This window comes from Martes martes (assembly GCF_963455335.1).
Source record: "Martes martes genome assembly, chromosome: 7".
Taxonomy (NCBI): domain Eukaryota; kingdom Metazoa; phylum Chordata; class Mammalia; order Carnivora; family Mustelidae; genus Martes; species Martes martes.
This window is the reverse complement of record NC_137894.1, coordinates 143833072-143840069: the sequence shown is the minus strand read 5'-3', so window position 1 is coordinate 143840069 and position 6998 is coordinate 143833072.

Sequence of the window (6998 nt, the reverse complement as noted above, 5' to 3'; positions counted from 1 at the left end):
GCCAGAGGAGCAGCCACTAGAGGCCAAAGGAGTGGGGACCGCCACGGCCGCCACCCTGCAGGGCTCTGGAGGCCTCCACAACCCCAACCTACTCGAAAACCCCTCCTCAGGGCCGCGGGAGTAGGGGACAGGTGGGGACAGGCTTTCTGCAGCAGAGCCCCGCCCCATCCTTGCCCTTCCCAACCCCCAGATCCCACACTCTTCCATCACCTGCTACGGCTCCCACAGGCAGCGACCCCACCCAGAGGAGGCCACGACCTGGGTTTACAGCAAAGGGAGGCCAAGCGCCGGGAGCCTGCGTCTGCCACCACCAGCCCATCCTGAAAAGGCTCAGGGCCGGGAAGCCCAGGATGTTCCCAAACAGCCATCGCTGCTGGGAGGGACAATAATCAACGCCCCAAACTTGAACCCCGGGCCCCAGCCAGAAGAGCCACCCGCCCGGAGGTGAGGAGGGGAGGTGGAGCCGCCGCGGGCAGGGGCTGGGAGCCGGCCGGGACCGGGAGAGGGAACGGATGGGGGCAGGGTCCGGGCGCGGCAGGAGCTGGGGCGGGCGGGCGGCTGGAAGCAGCAGACGGCACGGAGGCCGGGAGCAGGCCGAGAGAGGAGGCAGGGACCGCGCAGAGACCACGGCGACCGGGGAAATGAGGAGGAGGACGGAGGGAGGGACCGCGGGAGGACAGACCAGGCCGGGCGGCGGCCGGGCCCGGAGGGGGAGGGAGCGGCGCCTTCTGAATCAGCGCTCGCCCGGGCAGCCATGGCCAAGCCGGTGCCTGGGCGGGGACCCCGGCGCGCAGGGCCTGCGCCCCCGTCTCCAGGCCGCGTAGACGCGCGCCGGGCGCCCCTCCCGGCCTGGCGCAGACCCGGGCCGCCTCCGCGGCGGCGGGGACCAGCCCGGCCAGGTGCGCCCGCGGCCGCCGTCCCCACGCCTTTGTGCGGCCCGGAGGAGACCCGCTCCCCCGGCTCCTGCCCGCCCCCCGCCCATCCCCATCCCCATCCCCGCGCGGCCCGGCGGGCGCAGGTGCGGGCGCAGGGAGGCCCCGGCCGCGACGGGCGCGCGTCTTACCTGCGGCTCGGCCCCGGCTCGGCCCCGGCCCCGGCCCTCCCGCCCGCCGGCCGAGCGCTGGGCGGGGCCGCCGCCTAGGACATGCCCGGCGCGGCCCGCACGCTCGCGGCAGCCCCGGCCGAGCCCACGGGCGGAGCGGCGGCCCGGGCCTGGCGCGCGGGTCCCTGACGTCTGCGGGCGCCCCGCCCCGCCCCCGCGCCCCGCCCCGCGCCCCGCCCCCGCGCCCCGCCCCGCCCCCGGAAATCCAGGTTAGGGCGGGCCCCGGCGCCAGGTGCGCGCGGCCCTCGCCCCCGCCCCCCTCGCCCCGCGCCCCCCCCGCCCCCCGCAGACCCCTCCCCTCTCTGTCTCGGTCGGGTGCCCCGCGCTCACCACCAGGTCGCCCGCGTCCGCCCCCTCGTCACTAGGTCCCACCCGCCGGCAGACCCCCCCAGCTCCCCTCCCGCTCTCCGCCCCGCGCTCGGCCGGGGGAGCGGAACCTGGGGCCGGGAGCAGCCCGGCGTCCTGGCCCTGGGCCCGAGGGTTAACGCTTAACCCCGCTCAGGGGGGCGTTCCCCTGCCCCGAACCCTTAGCCCCGCCCGCCCAAATGAGGGTGGCCCTGGGGGGGGGAGGGAGTCTCAGAGGCCCACCTACCCCCCCGACCCTCCCTCCCGCGCCCCCAGCTCCCGGACACCTGGCGTTCCAGGCTGGGCTCGTGGGGATGGGCTCGTGGGCGTTGACGGAGGCGTGGGCCGGGGGGCGCGGTGGGTCTGGCGGCCGTGGAGGTGCTCCCCGTTCCGGGGGTCGGGGCTCCCGGGCTGCTTGCGGGCGTCGGGTGACCCGGGAGCTGGGACAGGGAAAGGGATTACGCTGGGGCGGGGGCAGCGTGGGAGACGTCTCCTACCTGCCCGCATCCTACCGTCCAGGTGTGGGGAAGGTCTTGAGCAGGGGCTCGGGGCTGAGCAGGGCGGTGCGGGGAAGTCCCGCGGGCAGGGGTTGGGAGGGGGCTGTGCTGGGGAGCCTGGGCTCTGTGGCCCGGACCGCTGGGGCTGCGACGCTGCCCGCCTGCCGTGCACCCGTGTCCGCTGCCGCCCCGCCGGGGCGCTCGACAGTCCGCCCTCATGGTCCTCGGTCCCCACGAAACCCTCGTGCCGGGCGCTGACTGGGGGTGGGAGCAAGAAGGGGGGTGCACACCTGGAGTATGGAAGGGAGCCTCAAGCACCTACCGTGCGGGTGGAAACCCGCCTGCGGGGGGTGGGGGGGCGGCTAGGGGACTGCGTGGAGTGTGCCAGGCAGCAGGCGCCCCCCTCCCCGCTCGCTCGCACACAGGACCCCTGGTGGGAACACGGAGGCAAGGAACCCGGGCTTGAGGTGGTGGGGGGAGGAGCAGGCCAGGGGAGGGACCTGCCGCTGCGTGATCAAGAAGTTTGGACTTGGTCCCAAGGACAACGTGGCGCCGCAGGAGGGTTTCATGCCAGCCGAGACGCGCCCTGATGAGGGTATTAGCTCTGGGTGCCCAAGAGAGTGGGTGGCGGGGGGTGTGGGAACGGTCAAGTATCCAGCCAGAGGCCCTGTGCTAGAAGCGGTGGGGGCTGAGGAGCGGGAAGAGACCGGTCGGAGTATTCCCCGGGGCCCCCCCAGACCTGCCCTCCTCCCGCTGCAGCCCCGCCCTGGGCTCCACACCGCATCTGTGGCCCCGTGTCCCACCCCCACCGGCTTCCGGGTGAGTCTGGCCTCCAGCCCAGAGGTTGGGGAATTTCCCCAGCTACCTACTGGACCAGACCCACCTTCTCCCTGAGGCCCCGGTCCCTTCCCAGGGGCCCTTTCCTATCCTCTGAGGGCTGGGACCAGCCCCCACCCAGAGGTTCACCTACCCCTTGTACACAGCTTGGTAAATGGCCCGTCACAAAAGTCCTTTTCTTGGGGCACCTGGGTGGCTCAGTCGTTAAGTGTCTGCCTTTGGCTTTGGTCATGATCCCAGGGTCCTGGGATCAAGCCCAGCACCTGGCTCCCTGCTCAGCGGGAAGCCTGCTTCTCCCTCTCCCACTCCCCCTGCTTGTGCAGTCTGTCTCCCTCTCTCTCTGATAAATAAATAAATAAAATCTTTAAAAAAAAAAAAAAAAGTCCTTTTCTCTCTTTGTGTCTGTCTCCTGCCAGGATCCTGACTTCTCTAGGGAGAGGGACAGGAGAGGCAAGTGTGGTTCCCGGCGGTCGCCTGGACAGCCTGCTGTCCCCGGGGAATCAGGGGAGCGGACGTGCAGGGAGGGGCAGTTGAGACTTTGACACAGGGGTCGAGAGCCCGAGGACAAGCAGGTGAGCTGTCCGGCAATATCTGGGGGTTCAGGACAGAGCTAGGAGAGCAGTTTGGGCCCCGTCAGACAAGGGGGATACCTGGCACCACAGGGAGGGCCTGCAAAGAAGGAGGCTCACCCAGGCAGGAATCCGCAGAGGAGCGAGAGAAAGGAAGACAGGACAAGCGGGGCCGCAGTCCCCCCAAGCTGATCTGTGCGTTGAACACAAGCCAGCGAAAGCGGCTGCAGGATGTTCTTTATAACTGCACAAACCAGTTCTAAAGTCCACGTGAAGAAGGAAGGCACGAGCATGAGCAGGCTGAGAGGCACAGTCGGCTGAGTGACCGACTCTTGGTTTGGGCTCAGGTCCTGATCTCGGGGTGGTGGCATGGAGCCCCGTGTCGGGCTCTGTGCTCCGCGGGGGGCCTGCTTGAGATTCTCTCTCTCCCTGTCCCTCTGCCCGTCCCCTGCTCTCTCTCTCTCTCTCTCTCAAATGAATAAATCAATCTTTATAAAGGCGGGGAGAAGAAACAGGCCGAAAGTGCTAGGATGGCCACGTCCCCGAGACACTGCACGGACAGCCACAAGCACATGGAAGGGTGCTCGGCATCATCCGCCCCGGGCAGCGCAGCGAGACGCCAGCGAGCGCCATCCGGAGAGCTACTAGCCAGACACGCAGGTCCGTGGACAGAGAAACAAGCACTGGCGGGATGTGGAGAACCTGGAGCCCGCGCGCTGCCGGTGGGCATGTCAAACGGTGCAGCTGCTCTGGGAAACAGTGTGGCAGTTCTTCAAAAACGTACAAATAGAATTATTATATGACGCACTCATTCCACGTCAGGTTTCCCCCGGAGAACTGAGGGCAGGGACCCAGACGTCTCTAACGCTAGGCTCCCAGCACCCCTACTCGCAGCGGCCAAAAGGTGGCAGCACCCAGCGCCCATCGACGGATGAACGGATGCGTCCCCGGCGATGCCCCCCTACGTGAAGTGTCGCTCAGGTCAAAAAGGAAGGAGATAGATCCTGGCTCCTGCCACCCGTGGGTGAACCGTGAGGACATTAGCCAATCACAAAAGGAAAAAAAACCTTGTGGGTCCACTAACATGAGGCCCCTAGAGGAGTCAGACTCACGGAGACAGAAAGTCAGATGCGGGCGCTGGGGCTGGGGCGACGGGGTGGGGAGGGTTCAGAGGGACAGAGTTCCAGTTTGGGGAGATGAAAAAGGTTCAGGAAGTGGGTGCTGGTGATGGTTGCACAGTGAGGTCAGCATGCTTAATGCTCCTGAACTTTACCTTAAACGTGGTGAAGATGAATTTCATGTTATGCATATTAAACACAACAAAAAGGGGAGAAAGGAAAAGCAGAAGGTTCCTGCAAAATTCTGAGACAGAGGCCTCATGCTGGTGGAGAGCAGAACCTGCTGTAGAAGCAACCAGAACATTTTGTTATGGGCAGTTCACTGGACACACGGGTCAGAGGCGTGTGTCATCGTTTGGCACCTGGCTAGTGGGCATTTCAAATCCAGGAGAAAAGGGCATTATTTAATTAAGTGTATCGGACTCCTATCTCCAAAATAAAATCCTTATGGTCCAGAAACATAAGTGCGAAAAAACGCAGCACTACAAAAGCATTCCAAGAAAACACGGGAGACTCTGACAGTCTCGGGGTGAGGAAGGCTCTTCTCAGCATGATACAAATGCAGAAGCCACTAAAAATACAGCTTATAAATCCAATTAAATTACAAATTGCAACATTTTGCATAGATACAACCTTTTAAGTCCAAGGACGCGTGACAAACTGGGGAAACTTTGTAACGCAGATGCTCAAGGATGAGCTAGCAAAGCAGTCTCCAACTCAGTGAGGTGAAGGCCGACCGCCTCGTACGAAGTCCGTCGAGCAGCCGGACGCGCGCGCAAGGAAATGGGGACGGCTGTTTGTTGAACGAGGCTGAACTTCACTCTCGATCAGAGGATCGCAAGTGCGTGCTCCCTGGAGGTAGCTGTTTCCCTGCAGGGAGACTAGGAATTCTCAGCAGGGGTCAGGAGGGGAGGGGTGGAGAGAGGGGCACCCCCAGTGACATCCCGAAGGGGAGTGAGCAGTTTGCGTGGGGCCGGGGCAGCCTCACAGAGGCAGGTGTCCGGCCAGCCCTGCCTCCCTGCTGGGATCCATCCCGCGGGACAGCCAGCGAGGGCAGCTGTGACCCCATCACCGCCTCGCCTCTCCCAGCGAAGCTAGAGACGGACCGCACGCGTGTCCATGCGAGGGCGCCCCTGAGTGAGGCTGGACCCCCGCAGCCTTGGGGCACAGCAGCAGCAGCCTGGGGAGCCCAGAGCCATCTCTTTGGTATTCGAAGTGCACCCACAGCCCCTCTGTCTGGTCCCAGTCTGGTGTCTGCACATGGGAACTGGGGGTGGGGAGGCCTTATTTCCACCACTTACCCTTAGCTCTGCTTGAAATTTCTTTTTTTTTTTTTTTTTTTTTTTTTTTAAAGATTTTATTTATTTATTTGAGAGAGAATGAGTGAGAGAGAGCATGAGAGAGGAGAAGGTCAGAGGGAGAAGCAGACTCCCCAAGGAGCTGGGAGCCCGATGCGGGACTCGATCCTGGAAGTCCAGGATCATGACCTGAGCCGAAGGCAGTTGCTCAACCAACTGAGCCACCCAGGCGCCCCTCTGCTTGAAATTTCTTAAACCAGAACGCTGTATTAAAGGGACAAGAGGGGCGCCTGGGTGGCTCAGTGGGTTAAAGCCTCTGCCTTCAACTCAGGTCATGATCCCAGGGTCCTGGGATCGAGTCCCGCATCGGGCTCTCTGCTCAGCGGGGAGCCTGTTTCTCTCTCTCTCTCTCCCCGCCTGCCTCTCTGCCTACTTGTGATCTCTGTCAAATAAATAAATAAATAAAATCCTTAAAAAAAAAAAAGAGGACAAGATGTGCTGTGTTCTTTAAGGAAGAGAGACTCGGGAGAGGGGCGAGAGCACCCTGCAGAACACGTCAGAGTCAAGGGAGCTCCCAGCAGGGCCGGCGGGCTTGGGGCCAAGGACACAAGGCTACAAGGTCAGGCAGGGGCCTGATCGGGTGTCTACAGCTTCAGGCGGAGTGTGCAGACCCCCTCCTCCAGAGGTGGGACTGGAGCCAGGGGAAGAGTCAAAGAGATGAAACCAGGGTGGCCTGTCCCCAGCCCCAGGGCCCAGGGACCCTTCGAAGCCATTAGGCTCCACAGCCTCCAGGTGAGGTCAGGGCTGGGACCAGACTGTGCTCCCGGGCCTCGTAGGCTATCCTCGAGGATCTGGCCCAGGGGTCTCCGGTCGAGCCTGCGCCTGCAGTGGCTGAGCCTCAGGCAGCCCAGCCACCTTTTCGTCCGTGGGGGGATCGTGGGGTCCTGTGATACTGCGACTGTCCCCTTGCCTTTGGGGTTTTGCATTAGCCACTAGCATCAGGACATTGAAAGCTTTCAGCCTAAGCACTGGGCAGTGCTCGCAGAAGGAGGTCTCACAGCTGGCACCTGGGGACACGGGGGGGAGGGCGACACACACACCTGGCAGAGGGACCGCCCAGCTTCTCCCCTTCCCAGCAGTCAGTCTGGGCCTTGCACACCCCTGTCGGTGACCAGAAGCCGAAGGTCAGCTGCGGCCAGGTGCTGGGCCTTCCTAGAGGCGAGGCAAGGAGA